Source organism: Stomoxys calcitrans, chromosome 1, assembly GCF_963082655.1.
Source record: "Stomoxys calcitrans chromosome 1, idStoCalc2.1, whole genome shotgun sequence".
NCBI classification, from domain to species: Eukaryota; Metazoa; Arthropoda; class Insecta; order Diptera; family Muscidae; genus Stomoxys; species Stomoxys calcitrans.
Genome location: NC_081552.1, coordinates 14,147,410 through 14,164,577, shown reverse-complemented (window position 1 = coordinate 14,164,577; position 17,168 = coordinate 14,147,410). Strand labels below are relative to the sequence as shown.

The window sequence follows — 17,168 nt, the reverse complement described above, 5'->3', positions numbered from 1 at the left end:
GGTGATTGCTTCTTTTCTTGTTTATTTTACAGACCATTAATATAAAGATCAATAACTTTGTGCAGACATAAAAATCCTTAATTCGAGGATTTCATTGTGCTATAGTTTTTTGTGTTTTTATAGGTTGAATTAAGGTAATGATATTGTTCTTATTTTAGATTTTAATCGTTTCTTATTTCAAACTTCTGCATGTCCATCTTCATAAAACGAATCCATAAAATTAGGTGTAAGAGGTGTGGGGAATAACGCTTCGACCCCATTTAAAATCTTTTAACTCAAAAAAGCAAACTTGTTTTTGTCAACAAATGAGTCGCACAATTATTTTGAAGCAATTCTACTACAAAGACAGACATTTTTCGTTTTTGAAAATTATTGGAAGTATTTTACTATGAAACAACTAGGAACCCGCCATAATGCATTCAGGTAAAAATTTATACAAAATAAATTTACTTGAAGGCCATTATTTTATTCTACATACCAAAATTCTGTCAAACCAGCAAAAACGAAAGCTTCTTGGAACCGAACAATGATGATCGAAAGACCGGTTAACGTGTAACAGAACACCGCCTGAAAAATTTCAGCCAAATCGAACATAAATTGCGGCTTGTAAGAGATCGATTTATATGGGAGCTATATCAGGATAAAGACCGATTTTGACCGTACTTGGCACAGTTGTTGAAAGTCATAACAAAACACTAAATGCTCAATTTCGGCCAGATCGGACAAAATTTTTGGCTTGTAAGGACTCAAGAAGTCAAATCGGGATATCGGTTTATATGGGAGCTATATCCCACAGCTTGTGACTCTGTAATTGCATTCTTTCTTCTGTCAGTTATCAGCTGTTACTTTTAGCTTGCTTTAGAAAAAAAAGTGTAAATAAAGTATATTTGATTAAAGTTCATTCTAAGTTTTATTACAAATGCATTTACTTTCTTTTAAAAAATCCGCAATTACTTTTTGGGCAACCCAATAACTTTTTTCTATGAGTGTAGCTAGCATAAGAACTTATTTTTCCCTATTAAGCACATATTTGAAGAGATGCAAGCATTTTAAGTTATATAATGTGATATTGATGTGAATTTCCGCATTTGCATATGATTTTTTTTTTAAAGAAAATTTTAATTGGACACCACTGGTAAAGAAATAACGAACTCCGTTGGTATTAAACTCATCATCGTCGTGGCCACTCTTTAAATGATCGTTAGCAAGCAACTGCTTTATTTTGTGACTTATTCTAAACGTAATATCAAGCCATAGTGGTGCTTTAGGTCCATTTAAGTGTTCTAGATTTTATTTAGCAAAAAGAACGAAAGATGAAATCTTTGTAACTTTTAATTAGCTTCTAAAAAAACTGCTAAGTACAAGTGAGGTATTACACAATAAAGCCAAATCTTCTCTATGATATAATAATAAAGCCAAAATCAAAATTAAAATGCAATAAAAATAAAATTGAAATCATTTGCGAACTGGTTAGTCATGAATTATTGTTTTGTTGTGATTCTTTTCATATTCAATTAACCTTTGGAACATTAGCTACTGCGAATAAACTTTTCAAGCTAGCTATTAATTCTTATAACTCTTTATAAAATGTTTGTGATAACTACATATAATTGATCACAATCTTAACAATCATATACGCGCTTTTGTAACCTTTCTCTCTGAATAGCAATCTGTCCGACTATTTTAATATCTTAGATGATTATTGCGAAGACCTTGACGCACGCTTTATTACAAACTGGTTATGTTATGGTACTGTTGGCAAAAACTATTTTGTATACAGCTTATTAAAATGGGGGCTCGACCGACATTCGTTTTGTTTGTGTTTTCTTACTTGGCTCACATTTCAACGGCTCTCTAATGTCCCAACAAAAGTCCCCCTCTTTTTGTCAGCCAATATTTGCCTCTATTTCTCTCACTCTTGTTTCCGTTATAGACAAATCAAAAGTTGAACATACGAATATACACCAGCACTACGGAAATTCATAGCACTGATTGAAAAAGAAATCACCCACAATTCCTTTTTTACATTCAATACTTTTTTGTAGCAAGTATTAAAGTCATTCACTTGTTTTGAGTTTTTTTTTTACTCTGAAAACTCATTAAAAGTTATATTATGTATTGAAGTGAACTGCAATGATTGGGCGAAATCAGTCTCCCGAAAAATTCCTTTGGGGGATTTTTATAAATAAATTTATACCAGCAAACACACAAATTTATTTTGCCAGTTGATATGCATATATCATGTTAAATTTTTTCGTATATATAGGTCTATTTTTATAAAATGTGAAAATTTGGATAGCATGCTTAGAGACGAAGCATGAGAGAGAAAAAGATATATGCAGAATTGGCCTTCATGTGATACGATTATAGGACATTGAATAAAAAACGAATGTATCAGAAAGAACTAAAATACAAAACTGGAACCCGTATAATATTTGCATCAAATTTAATAGTTAAATTTTTTAGAGGGGTGGCGGCAAATATACTAATTTTCTACAACTTAATATACCATAATTTGTTTAAATAGTCGCCTATTTCGTTTACGGTTTGATATCAATTTTTTAGTGTTGCTTTGCTTAAGGAGTTAGGTTAGGTTGAGAAGAGGGTGCAGATATTAATCCGCCTCATACCACTATGGACATACACCTAAGCCAGTAATCGGCTTGTTGTGAGCTCTAAAACCTATAAAGTAACTAATAAAAAAAAGAATGCATGTGCATTCTTCGCCCTCTCCCTTAACTCGGACTGCGTCGACCCGAAAGTCTTCGGGTTAACCTTAACCACCAAATCGTCTGCCCTTTCATTTCCCCTTACTCCGTTATGGCCCGGCATCCAAACGATGCGGATTTTGCCATCCTCTCCTTCTTACACTACAAGACTATTCGTGACCTTACCATCTTGGTTGTTATTGCCCTTATGGCAATTTTACTGTCGGTAAAGGTGTTTAAAATCGACGTCTTCGCGTTAGCACCACACCACTTCACGCATTCCGTGATCGCTCGGATCACCGCCTGCGGGACCGTATTATGGTCACGCAGTCTAAAACAGATCTCAGTCCCTGGGTTCCCAATGTAAAACACCAGGCCCACTCTGTCCTCTAGCTTTGATCCATCAGTGTAACATGATCTTCCAGATGGCAATACTAGGGTTCCGTCAATCCAAGACTGTGCCGATGGCAGCAGTGCCCCGCAATCGACTTAAAGGTTCATCTCTGATATCCGATCGAAAACCTCTTTCCTTCCTTCCAAGTTTCCTATCGTCGCCTCAATTATACCGCGATGGTATGAGCTGCTCCCATCGCCACAAATCTCATAGCCGTAGTGGCTGCCTAAGTGTGAGGCAGCCACTACGTCTATGAGATTTATGGCTGTCTGTATGTCAATGGGTCGGATATCTAGAATAGTCTCCAGTGCCCTAGTGAGCGTGGTCCTCATCGCTCCGCCTATGCCAAGACAACATGTTCTCTGAACCTGTTGTATGGTCCTTATCTTGCACTTTTACTCCATAGCAGTCCACCAAACTACTGAGGCGTAAGTAAGTATTGGTCTAATCACGCTCCTGGATTCAGGAGAAGTTACAATCATTTTAAGTTATTAAAGTAGAATTAATTTTTTTTCTGACTTGGCCAAAGGCACATAGATTAGCATATGTGCCTTTGAGGCTAAAGAACTGGGTTCAAATCCCGGCAAGAGCATCAGAGGTGGTTAACCAAAGATTTACACAAAAATTTGGAGCTGGGGTTCCACTCAAACTGAAGGCAGAACGCAAAGAAAACGGAATGCGGATAGCTCCTCCTGTTTTTGTGTGTCTCTGAGACGGGAGACACAAAAACCAAGGGAGACAAAAAGTAGTGCCTCAGAGAAACGCAAAAACCAAAAATGAAGTGGAATTTTAAGGAGAAGTGGAACTTCTACCTCACACATGGGACTCAAAACAAAGATATAAGGTTGCCCCTAGATACATGACCACAAAGGGAGAAGCCTTTGAGATGGATATAGGTTGGATTGTGGGTATTCCCGGGGCATTGATCCATCACGTATTTGTATAGTCTACAAGATTTTCCTAAAATTCCAAGGAGTTACAAACATTTTTTGTTTTTCATGTGGTATTTCGATTTCCTGAGGCATTATTGCACGCAGCGGTGCCCTAAAGAGACGCAAAAACCAAAAATCAAAACAGGGATGTAGGGTTGACTCTAGATACATGACCCCAAAACTTGTAATTTATGTAAGGTAGGAAAGGGAGAAGCCTTTGAGATGGCTAGAGCTCGGATTGTGGGTTTTTCCGGGGCATTGGCCCATCACGTATTTGTATAGTCAACAATAGCAAACCAACACTAAAGATTTTATGCCATGGTGCAGCGAAAAACTACCATTCTACCACCTTATCCCATACAAAGCCAAGTTAGAGAACTATAACTATTTTAAGATTTCCATAAAATTGCAAGGAGTTACAAACTTTTTAAGTTTTTCATATGGTATTTCGATTTCCTGAGGCATCATCCCACGCAACGGTGCCCCAGAGAAATGATGAAAGACCTGCACCTAAATAATGCAATGGTTGGTTGCGAGGGCCTGGTGCAACATGTTTGAAAATCTTTAATATAGACCAGTTACAACCTGCAAGCGATGCTTTGCAGCAGATAAGACCCAACAGAAGTCGTTAAGTTAACCTTCTTTACAGCAATGCCTAGATAACGTCGCCCTCCAGGGAGGTTCCTTAAGATCTGCCATACTCACCAGACGTCACTCCAACGGATTTCCATATTTTACTTAGTTCGATAAATTCGCTTGAAAAGACTCTAAGGTGATAACTGCTAGACTCACTCACAAGTGTAATCTAAATCGTTGGTAGGCCAAAAACAAAACTATGACAAACGTTGGGATAAACGAACGGAAATTGCGATGGTTCTTTGATTACAAAAATTCATGGACTGTTAGTCGGACATGGTTAAAATGAATCAGAATATGGCTGTACTTATTAATGGGTGTATCAATTCGTTAAGGAGAGTTTTAAATTTTGTGTGAAAATTTGCCCATGAACATTGCATTAAGGAACAGTGGGAATACTTTTCATGTGCAGTCGAGTTCGCTTAATTGAAAGCGAATTCGAAAATTCATACAAGAAATTTGTTTCAATTATCCGATGTTTTTGAAAGATACGAAGGTCGAATAATTGAAATACGTTTAAATTAACTTAAGTTTCTACAATGAAGAATGTTTCCCATTAGTAGAAATTCAGAAAGTAAAAAGCTTTGCAATTAAACGATCTGGAATTAAAGGGTGATTTTTTTGAGGTTAGGATTTTCATGCATTAGTATTTGACAGATCACGTGGGATTTCAGACATGGTGTCAAAGAGAAAGATGCTCAGTATGCTTTGACATTTCATCATGAATAGACTTACTAACGAGCAACGCTTGCAAATCATTGAATTTTATTACCAAAATCAGTGTTCGGTTCGAAATGTGTTCATTCACCGTAACGTTGCGTCCAACAGCATCTTTGAAAAAATACGATACAAATGTCGCCAGTTGCAAATGTTTTTTCAGGCATTTAGAGCCATAATCGGACAAGCTAAACTCTGCTCCACGGTGGCCTCTCATTATTTATAGAACATTTACTGCGGGACGACCTAAAATTAAAAAATTATATCTAAACAAGTAAAAAGGCGTTAAGTTCGGTCGGGCCGAACTTTGGATACCCACAACCTCGGGTACATATTTAAACCACCTTTCGTCCTAATCTGGTGAAAAATTCACAATGTATGCCCCCATAGCAGTTAAATCGAAATATGGTCCGATTTGAACCAAATTGGACACAGACATTGAGTGGGCTAATAAGTATAAGTCATTGTTCAATTTTGTAGAAGAAATACTGGTTTTTTGGTAGCCATATCCAAATATAGACCGATCTGAACCATATACGATACGGATACGTCGATACGTCGAAGAGCCTAACATAAGTCAATTTGTCAAATTTCAGTGAAATCGGATTATAAATGTACCTTTTATGGGGCCGAGACTTTAAATCGAGAGATCGGTCTATATGACAGCAATATCCAAATCTGAGCCGGTGTGAACCAAATTAAAGAGGATTGGTGAAGGGCCTAACGCAATTTCGACGAATTCGGACAATGAATGCACCTTTTATGGGCCACAAACCTTAAATCGAGAGATCGGTCTATATAACAGTTATATCCAAATCTGGACCGATCTGGGCCATATTGCAGAAAGATTTCGACGGGAATAACATAACTCACTGTCCCGAATTTCGGGCACATCGGATAATAAATGCCCCTTTTACAGACCTAAGACCATAAATCGAGAGGTCGGTCAATATGGCATCTATAACCAAATCTGGACTGATCTGGACCAAATTGCAGAAAAATGTAGAAAGGCCTAACACAACTCATTGATTTTATGGGCCTAAGACCTAAAATCGGCGGATCGGTCTGTATAATCCGATCTGAGCCAAATTGAAGAAGGATGTCGACTGGCATAACACAACTGTCCCAAATTTCAGCAAAATCGGATAATAAATGTGGCTTTTATGGGCCTAAAACCCTAAATCAGCGGATCGGTCTATATGGGGCTATATAGCCCATCTTCAAACTTAACCTGCTTATGGACAAAAAAAAAAAGAATCTGTGCAAAGTTTCAGCTCAATTTCTCTATTTTTAAAGAGTGTAGCATGAAAGACTGACGGACAAACGGACGGACATGGCTAGATCGTCTTAGATTTTTACGCCGATCAAGAATTTATATAATTTACTATCTGACCCGGGCCCGCTTCGCTGCGACTTGTTTTACTCTATATGGAACAAAAGTTTCCTTGGTATATTTATTTTGGACAATTAAAGATCTTTTAGTGAAATACCACGCTAACTTGACTAACAGTTTAACAATATAATCTTTATTGGTCTACGAATTTAAGTTTGGATGTAAGGTGTACTCCAAGACTTCATTTCAGCCCGGTATTCTCATGATTTCTGATTTAGTGGTGTTTTCGGGGGAGCATTGTGCTCTTCTCTCAAATACCATTTATTTAAATATATCAGCAACGTGCACTATTCTCATATATCTATATATCATTTATTTGAACCTCATATTGCCACTGGCCTCAAAAGTGGATATCAAATTCGTTTTCTAATCTCATTTAAACACCTTATTGTAAACCTTAAAGTCTGCAAATATGTCCGGTTTGGGGTATTTGCCCTAAAACCCATGAATATTTAGTTCCACTCTCTTTAAGACCCAAATTATCTTGGTGAGCAAATACGTCCTACTTGGGGGTTGTTATGGTGGTGGGACGTCCGCTTGACAGTTGGCCCATAATATTGATATCCAATACGTGGTCTACTCCCACATAACTTTAATTAGAGCCCCATATTTCCATAGTCGGCAAACATGGCCTGCTTGGGGGTGTTTTGGGGGATGGGGGGCCACTCAGTGAGTTGGCCTTGAAAATATATATCGGATTCGTATTCCACTTTAAAACCCCTCTTATTTGAGCCTCATATTGCAACAGTCAGAAAATACTTCAATGGGTTGTGTGGTGGGGGTGGGGTGGCCCCATAGACATTTATCCCCAATATTGATATAAAATTAGTGCTTTACTCCCAAAGAACTTTCATTTGAGCCCCATATTGCCACGGTCGTAAATTTGTCCCCTTTGGGGGATGTTTTTGGTGAGAGGCGGCCCACCAAACACTTGGTCCCATATTTGGATATCAGAATCGTATTCTACATTCAAATACCTTTTATAAAGCCCCATTTTCCCATGGTCAGTAAATAAGTCCTGTTGGGGGGGTGTTTTGGGAAAGGGGTGGACCCCCAGAAACGTGGTCCCACATTTGGATATCAAATTCGTATTCTACTCACAAATACCTTTCATTTGAGTCCCATATTGCCATGGTCGGTAAATATGTTCGATTTAAAGGTGTTTTGGGGCTTGGGGTGGCCCCCCAGCACCTGGTCCACCATTGGATATCAGATACGTTTTCTTATCCTAAATACCTTTCATATGAGTCCCATATTGTCATGATTGGTCTAAATATATGTTTGGTAGGTTTTAGGGTGGGGCAGCCCCCTAGGTACCCCAACCGAAATTTGGATGCCAAATTTTTATTTTTAGGGTACTATATAAGAGCACACAAAATTTCGTTTAAATCGCACCACCCATCTCCGAGATCTGGGGTATCGGAAAATTAGGGTAAGGGGGAGGGTTCGCCCCCCCTTCAGATATCAAAAAATGTAGTACCCTATTTTCACCACGGGGTCATTATGCACCATCTGTGAACATTTCAAGAAAATCGGTTCAGCTATTTCTGAGTCTATAAGGAACACACAAACAAACAAACAAACCTACAAACAAACACAAATTGATTTTTATATATAAGATATTAAATATGTTTTTTTTAATTTTTATGGTAGGTATATTGGTAGATATAACTTTTTTTATGAGATCACAAAAATGTGTCACCAGCCTCTAACCACTGTGAAATAATATTTAGCTTTCTCTCACATCATTAAAAGCTAAACCAAGTACATCAACAGACTCTCTTGAAAAAGCTTTGTATGAGAATACAGTTTGGGAAGTTTGAATGGCAATGGTTTTTAAACTCTTAAGACACATAGACACATACACACACACCCACACACTAAATACGAAAGGTAAACTCGATGCTTCTTAAACTTTTTCATATGCTTGAAATTTGTAACGGCTGCTGGATATTTGAAATTCAAATAAACAATTAAATTTTATTACTATGACTCAGGTGATGGTGAGAATTGTTCTTGTTACAGTGTTTTAATTTAAAATGCATTTTTAAAAGTGTTTAATTAAATTGTTTACTGCTGACTGTTGAGTGACTGTGGTTGTGGTTGTGGGTATGATTTTAAAACTGTTTATTAGATAAGACGTTTAATAAAACCTATTCCATTTGTTTATGAGGGTACTTTTTCGACTATACCAAATTGTGTTTTTTACGAATGTGAGTTGTCTGTCTGCGCAACTAAGAGACACAATCTCCAAGCTGCGTTAATGCTGTACTGCAAGAATTTGTTTGACATTTGATCTGTTATTATCAAATTAACAAATAATTTAAATTGAATTCATTTGTGTCATAAACCTATACGGAATTTTTTGCCATCTTATGAAAGCAATTGTGTTTGTGGACTTATCATGTCTGAGAGTTTTGTTAAATTTAATAAGGAAATAAATAATTGTGTTACAAAAAATGAAGGCAAACATGACAGCCAGTCAGCCGGTTAATGAGTTTTTTGGGAATCAAAGCGAATTCCGTGGAGAAAAATCCACATGAGGGGATATTCAACTTATTATAGTTGTCATAGAGTTATCCCAAAACACTATGCTACAAAAATTTCACACATACTGCCCAAGATAAACAAAATAATTAAAACAATAATTGTGAGCTGGCAATGCATCATTGCATGTTATTATAAAATAATAAAAATATGACGATATTTGAGATAATAATTATTAAACAAATATTTGTTAAAATCCTATAATAACCACGCTAATATATATTACCCAGGTATTATAGCCATCTATTAAAAAATACAAAAAAGTACATGATTTAATTGCTGCGGAATGTCAACAACAAATTATTTGTGTATTTTTGTATTGAAATCGTTTTTAAAGCCCCAAGTAATTCCCCTGTTTCTGATGAATGATTGAATCCACTCTATTCAAATTGAAGCGCAATACGCCAAACTTCATTGGAAAAACATTATCTATGTAGAACTGAAAACAACAAGAGGAACACGTGCTAAACTTAAGTTTAACTGGATATTTTGAAAATATACGAATTAAACAAGAAAAATTATATGGCAAAAACATCTATCAGCTATCACATTTCAGGCCCCAGCAGCAAAAGAGAAATGGGGTTTAGGTTTTATAAAAACTGTAGATGATACGGAACGGAAGATATAGACGTATTTTACTTTAACATTGTGTGAAGTGTGAGGATCAAATTTTGAAAATTTGATATTTTAGAAAATCAAATTCAAGCCCCAGCAGCAAAAGAGAAAGGAGGTTTAGGTTTTATGAAAACTGTAGATGATACGGAACGGAAGATATAGACGTATTTTACTTTAACATTGTGTGAAGTGTGAGGATCAAATTTTGAAAATTTTATATTTTAGAAAATCAAATTATGGTGAAATTTTTGTATATTAAAATTAAATTTTCTTTGTTTATTCGAAAAGTAGTATATTTCCAATTTTGTTTTTTAATCCTTATATTCTAATACATACTTGGAGACTGATTCGATGATGCCATAACATGAATCTGATATTACTCATCGAAAATCGCTTTATTGTTTTTCAAAATATGGCCCATTAAGATCGCTTGCACTTTTGCATGCGTTTGAACCAATTGTCGAAGTACTTTCTCCACTCTGATTGAGGTATCTCCAAAACATGCATTCTAAACGCATCAACCGCTTCTTCAGGTATCGAAAAACGTTGACCTCTCATTTTGTTTTTTACGTGCGGGAATAAAGAGAAGTCATTCGGTGGCAAGTCGGACTATACGTGGGTGACTCATCAAATCGATCGGTTTTGAGTTCTCAAAAATGCAGTTATTTCGAATTTTTGGAGCATTTCTTTCGACCAATCGATACGAGCCATTTTGAGTGATTGACAAATTGTATGGGATCCAACGCGAACAAATTTTTGTGACGGTCAAATGTTCATGCAATATTCAATGTGTTCTTGTTCCACTAATACCTAAGATTGTCTCAATCTCACGATAGGTCACATGACGATCATGCATTATCAGTTGTTGCACAGCATTAATAATTTTTGGAACAACAACTGATTTTGGACGACCTTCGCGAAATTCGTCCTGGAGTGAACTACGACCATGGTCGAATTCACCATACCATCGATAAACACTGGTCCTTGATGGAGCTTCATCGCCAAAAATTGTATTAAGTTCATCGATGCACTGTTGTTGAGTTAATCCACGTCGAAAGTTGTGAAAAATAATCGCATGAAAATGTTTAGGATTTAATTCTAGTTAACTCTAGCGAGATAAATCTTTTAAGTTACTGTAAACAACACAAATAAAGCTCGTATTTCAAAACGTTCTGAGCACGTATAACCTCAAAAATGTCAAGCTTTACGATAGAGGGTGATTTTTTTGAGGTTAGGATTTTCATGCATTAGTATTTGACAGATCACGTGGGATTTCAGACATGGTGTCAAAGAGAAAGATGCTCAGTATGCTTTGACATTTCATCATGAATAGACTTACTAACGAGCAACGCTTGCAAATCATTGAATTTTATTACCAAAATCAGTGTTCGGTTCGAAATGTGTTCATTCACCGTAACGTTGCGTCCAACAGCATCTTTGAAAAAATACGGTCCAATGATTCCACCAGCGTACAAACCACACCAAACAGTGCATTTTTCGGGATGCATGGGCAGTTCTTGAACGGCTTCTGGTTGCTCTTCACTCCAAATGCGTCAATTTTGCTTATTTACGTAGCCATTCAACCAGAAATGAGCCTCATCGCTGAACAAAATTTGTCAAAATTTGAACACATTTCGAACCGAACACTGATTTTGGTAATAAAATTCAATGATTTGCAAGCGTTGCTCGTTAGTAAGTCTATTCATGATGAAATGTCAAAGCATACTGAGCATCTTTCTCTTTGACACCATGTCTGAAATCCCACGTGATCTGTCAAATACTAATGCATGAAAATCCTAACCTCAAAAAAATCACCCTTTATATATATATATTGCGGCTTGTAAGGATTTGTATACATATGTCTCGACGTCCTCAGTCGATCTAGCCCTGTTCTTTCGTTCGTCTGTCGAAAACACGATAGCGGTCGAAGGCGTAATGCTCACCGCTTGAAATTTTGCACAATTTTTCTCCGATTTTGTTGAAATATTGCATGTAGTGTTCTGTTATGATTTCCAACAACTGTGCCATGTACGCTTTACATTGTCTGATTTGGCTGAAGTTTCGCTTGTGGTGTTCCGTTATGACTTCCAAAAACTGTATATTTGTATAAATTTTATTTTGTATAAATTTTTTGCAGAATCCATGTTGGTGGGTTCCCAAGATTCGCCCCAGCCGAACTTAGCACGCTTTGACTTGTTATAGTTAACGCCCACAGGGAGAGCTAAACTTTAATGAAAAGATCAAATGGAGCAAGACGTTTCCAAATTTAGTTCAAGATTTAATAGGAGTTCTCAGTATCAAAGTGCTTGGAAAATTCAACTTCGTGAGTCCATGGAAAACGTTCAAAGTGTTGTGAAATCAATCAACATCCATCAGATCAAAATCAAATCCCCTTTATCATCTCAGTTACATATCGATTGACCTAATATTGAAAAAAAAACGATTAAATTCGAAGCATTATACGAACAAAACCAACATCAAAAGATAACCACAGATACCTGAGTGGAAGTTTTTCAAATTAATTTGTTTACTCGTATTTCCCCAATCTATTTCATTGGGTTTTGATAAACTGCGATTAGTCGGCAAATACTTGTAAAGTAAAAGAGTCTTGCATTTTGTTATCAATATCAGAGCAGATGTTAAACAATTGCAGAGAAAAACCATTAAGGAAGGGCAAAAGTCGGGCGGAGCCGACTATATAATACGAATGGGACAACAAATTTGGATTTCCACATCTTTAAAAGACCATATGGGATAAAAGATTATATGGGAGTTATATCGAAACGTGTGCCAATTTTGATGACACATACTGGGACGTCAAATAGAATATCTCACGCCCTATATTTTAGAGATGTGACCAAAATTATGGCTTTTATTGCCTTAAAAGTCCATATCGGATAAAATATATACATTGGAGCTATATCTAAATCAGGACCGATTTTAATGAAATTTTCCGCAAGTATTGGAACGACAAATAATACGTTTCATGCAAAATCGGACGAAAATTGTGATTTCAACAGGCTAAAGTCTATTTCGGATGAAAGATATATCGGGGACCTACATCTAAATATAAACCGAATTTTATTTGCACACGTATTAAGACGTCAAAAAAAAACACCTCGTACTACATCTTGTTAAGATCGGACTAAAATAGTGGCTTCTACAGCCTTAAAAGGCCATATCGGATAAGATATATATATATGGGAGCTATATCTAAGTCTAAACCGATTTTGTTCAAAATCAATAGCGTTCGTCCTTGAGCCAAAAATGAGACTTTTTCAAAATTTCATGACAATCGGACAATAAATGCGACTTGTAACTTGATCACAAGAATACATGGACAGACAGACGGCAGACGGACATAGCTAAATCGAATCAGGAAGTGATTCTAGGCCGATCAGTATACTTATCTAGCTCTTCCCCTTCTAAGCGTTGCAAACAAATGCACAAAGTTATAATACCCTGTACCACAGTGGTGGTGTAGGGTATATAAAGTCTAACAACAATATTAATACTATGGTAATAACACAATTGCGGCAAACTGATGAGGTCTCCCATAAAACAAGCTGAATATTCACCATGTACATACGCCGCGATTACAGCGATTACGATAGGAATAGGTTTTTCGATGGCGTTTACACATTTTGAGTAAATAAAAGAATTATTACAGCTTGATAACAGAAATAGTAATAAGCACATAATATGTATGGGCAAGAAGTTGTGAATTTTCGCAATTTATTCCTTATACAAAAACAGAACAAAAAACAATGAGTAATCATACTTACAGTTATTTAATCAGGAACTATATAAGCACTATTTGAAGAATTCTGTAAAGAAAAGTAAGATAAGCTTTAATATTAAGGAAATGGTAAAAGTCCACTGTAGGTTTATCTTAAAATCTTCTTATTAGGCGTTCAAGATATTATCAACAAGACTGATCGCATTATTCTTCATTAACTCAATACACAATGTATTAAACTATTGGTTATATTCTATAAGATCAATTAAAATATTGGAATTGTTAACAATTGATTTCAATAACCTTTTTCTGGTAGAAATCAAGTTATTCCGGATATTCCTTAACTACGACAATTGATCCAATGAATCTTAAGTTCATCATGGCATGTCAATTTTAAATCGAAATGCCAATCAGCTAGATGAATCACAACATATTTCAATATTAAGTGCAATCATTCACTGTAACTGTCTTATCAATGAATTCAATTGTTCTATTCTATAAGTATAGAACATTTGGAAAGACGAACTAGTAAACAATACACATTTGTTTAATCGCCAATCTCAGTTTCATTGTAATGGAACGCAATAACAAAGGGGGGAATTTCTTGATGCATCTCATTTCTGTTATCAATTACAAGTGATGATGAGAGTAGTAAAATGTTTTTTATACTTATGAGGGTATGTTATTAGTGAGACCGCGAAGAAAGAAACATGAGACAATGAACTGATAATAGAAATGAAGCTTTAAGCTTAGTAGCTCTTTTCTTTATACAATAGTAATTCTCTAAACATTTACAATGAACTTCTTTTGATGAACAGCTTAGCTAGAGTAAGAATTTACTAAGCCCATTTATATACATACCAAATAGGTATTTTAAACATATTAAATATGAATATATGTATTTAAAAATAATGAAAAGAAAAGGGAGGAAGAAATTCAATGGTTAGAAAATCAAATCAAAAACAATTAATATTGAGAAGAATGCAATGGGGTCTGTGAAAAAAGTCTTTAACAATGTTTTAAAAGTAGTTGTGCAAATTATTTCGGCACGAAGCTGCGGAATTTGACTAGGAATCCACACCAGCGTATATTAGGAACACAAGAAATCTAGCAAAATCTCGATATGCAGAGATACAAACCCAAAGCGCCGACGCAACAAACTATTAAATTTATTTATTAGGAATATATGTAACAAACATAAGACAATGGTCAGAGATGGCAAGTTTAAAATCCACGATAAGTGGTTTGTATGGAATAGTCAAAACGAAGTGCTTTGTGGCAAAGATAAAGCTGAAGCTGGCATGAAGAAACTGTATGGCGAAGAAATGGAAAAGGAAACATTTAATGTTATTATAGAAAAAGCAAGTAAAAGCGTGCTACGTTCTGCCGGGTCGAATCTATGGCACCCATCACCATTGCTAAAAATGTATCCTTATTAACTGAGTTTGTATTTGAATTATTTTGGATTTGGATAAAACTTGATACTGACGTATTCAGTTATTTTTCGTCCAATTAGATTATATTAAATTTAATCTTAAGCTCTTTAGACCTACGTTTCGTAAATAAAAATTCCTATTTATTTCATTTGTCCCAACGTTTCGTCAATATTTGTTGACATCTCAGAGTATACGTCTATTTAATTAAAACATTACATTAATTTCAAATCTTCATGAAAATATAATTAACTTAGATTAGAATAATAATAAATAAATTAGAATATATTCACATGATTTTTTTAGTCAAAAGCACATTCATTAACAACACGACATTAATTATATAAGAGACAACTTAAATCTATTATCTATCTATTTATTTGTTGTATTCTCAAGCTTTCGAAAGTGTATATCTTTCTCTCTTCGTTTTTTTTTTTTTTGTTGTCTAATATTTTGAAATTTTTTTCTGATATTTTGACATTTTCTAAGTCTGCCCTATGTCCACTTTTCAAAATATGTTGCGCCAAAGCTGTTTTCTGTGTTCCTTTTTCAATGTCAGCTCTGTGTTCTCCCAGTCATGTTTGCAGCTTTCGTTTTGTTGTTCCTACCTATACTAAGTCACTGCTTTGTTCGTCAGTTCCCTTGCATACTATTTCGTAAACAACATTGCTTTGTTGTTGATTGCCGATTGGAGTTTTGACGTTAGCGAATATTTTGTTGTTTCTTTGATTCGCTCTGTACACATATTTTATGTTGTTCATTTTGTTTATTAAAGTTCTTAAGCTTTTGTTATCTGTTAATCCAGGGATGTATTTGAAGCTACAATATCGTGCGGTTTCTTCATTCGTTGTAGGGTTGCCATAAGTGCTGTTTAGTTTGCGTTTTATTTCGTCGAAAAGATTATTAATTTAATTATTAATTAAAAAAATCTATAGGGGAAAGAGATTTCCCATTGACATTCCAAATATCTGGTGTTTTATTTCATTGTCCTAGTTAAAATAGTTGGTATCTTTAAGCCAGTAATTGAGTATTTGTAAGAATTTTGTTTTTGATATATTTGATAATGCCCCCTTTTTCCTTTTTTTTTTTTTTTTTTTTTTGATGGCGAAGTTGCATTTAACTATGCCATCGCCACCATACAGTTCGTGGTTCATACCACGCTACGCTTATAATCTCTATTAATGTAGACTGGTCCATATATTTTACGAAGGATTTTTTTAAAGATTTATAAGCCGCATTTGATAATGTTTCTAGGAAATCTCTTTTTAAGTTTGTCAGAACATCATTCGAGGCTCGTACAAGGAGAGGAACAAATTAACACACATCAATAAACTGAGGAAGCTAAGACGACTGCACATATCGAGAGCAACAGAGAGCGGTTTGTAAATAAAACCAACACGACAATAGCAACCAAAACCTTTCGTGATAATGAGACAACCAAAGGCATAAGTGGGGCCATTCAAAACAGCATGAACATTTGACCGTCAAAAAAATTTGTTCGCGTTGGATCCCACACAATTTGTCAATCGCTCAAAATGGCTCGTGTCGATTGGTCGAAAGAAATGCTCCAACAATACGAAACAACTGCATTTTTGAGCACTCAAAACATCGATTATTCCCGTACATAAAAAATAAAATGAAAGGTCAACGTTTCTCGACACCTGAAGAAACGGTTGATACGTTCCATGGTTTAGAGGTACCTAAAACTGAGTGGCAAAAGTGCTTCGATAATTGGTACACAATTTCAGCCAGATCGCCCAAGAATTGCAACATCTCAAGAAGTATAATGGGGAGATCGGTTTATGTGGGAGCTATATCAGGTTATATACCGGATTATTGTAGATCATAGATTAGATACTTGGTGCAATTATTGGAAGTCGTAACAGAACACTACTCTTCTTCTTCTTAGCGTTGCAAACAAATGCACAAAGTTATAATACCCCGTACCACAGTACTGCGGTTAGACTTTTATGGAAAGAGCGGCCAAAACTATATGAAAGCCACATTTATTACCCGCTAGAGTGTTCTTAACTATTGTTTTGGCTACAATTCTT

General features: G+C 35.6%; 1 protein-coding gene across 1 annotated transcript in view; it reads right to left on the bottom strand.

Moving 5' to 3' along the window:
• Nucleotides 1–17,168, bottom strand: part of LOC106087998 (facilitated trehalose transporter Tret1-2 homolog) — a 146,942-nt gene that overhangs the window by 85,552 nt on the left and 44,222 nt on the right. Inside the window, exon 2 of the mRNA XM_059361163.1 lies at nucleotides 13,728–13,769. The gene's annotated coding sequence lies outside the window, so the exon portion shown is untranslated. The remainder of the gene's footprint in view (nucleotides 1–13,727; nucleotides 13,770–17,168) is intronic.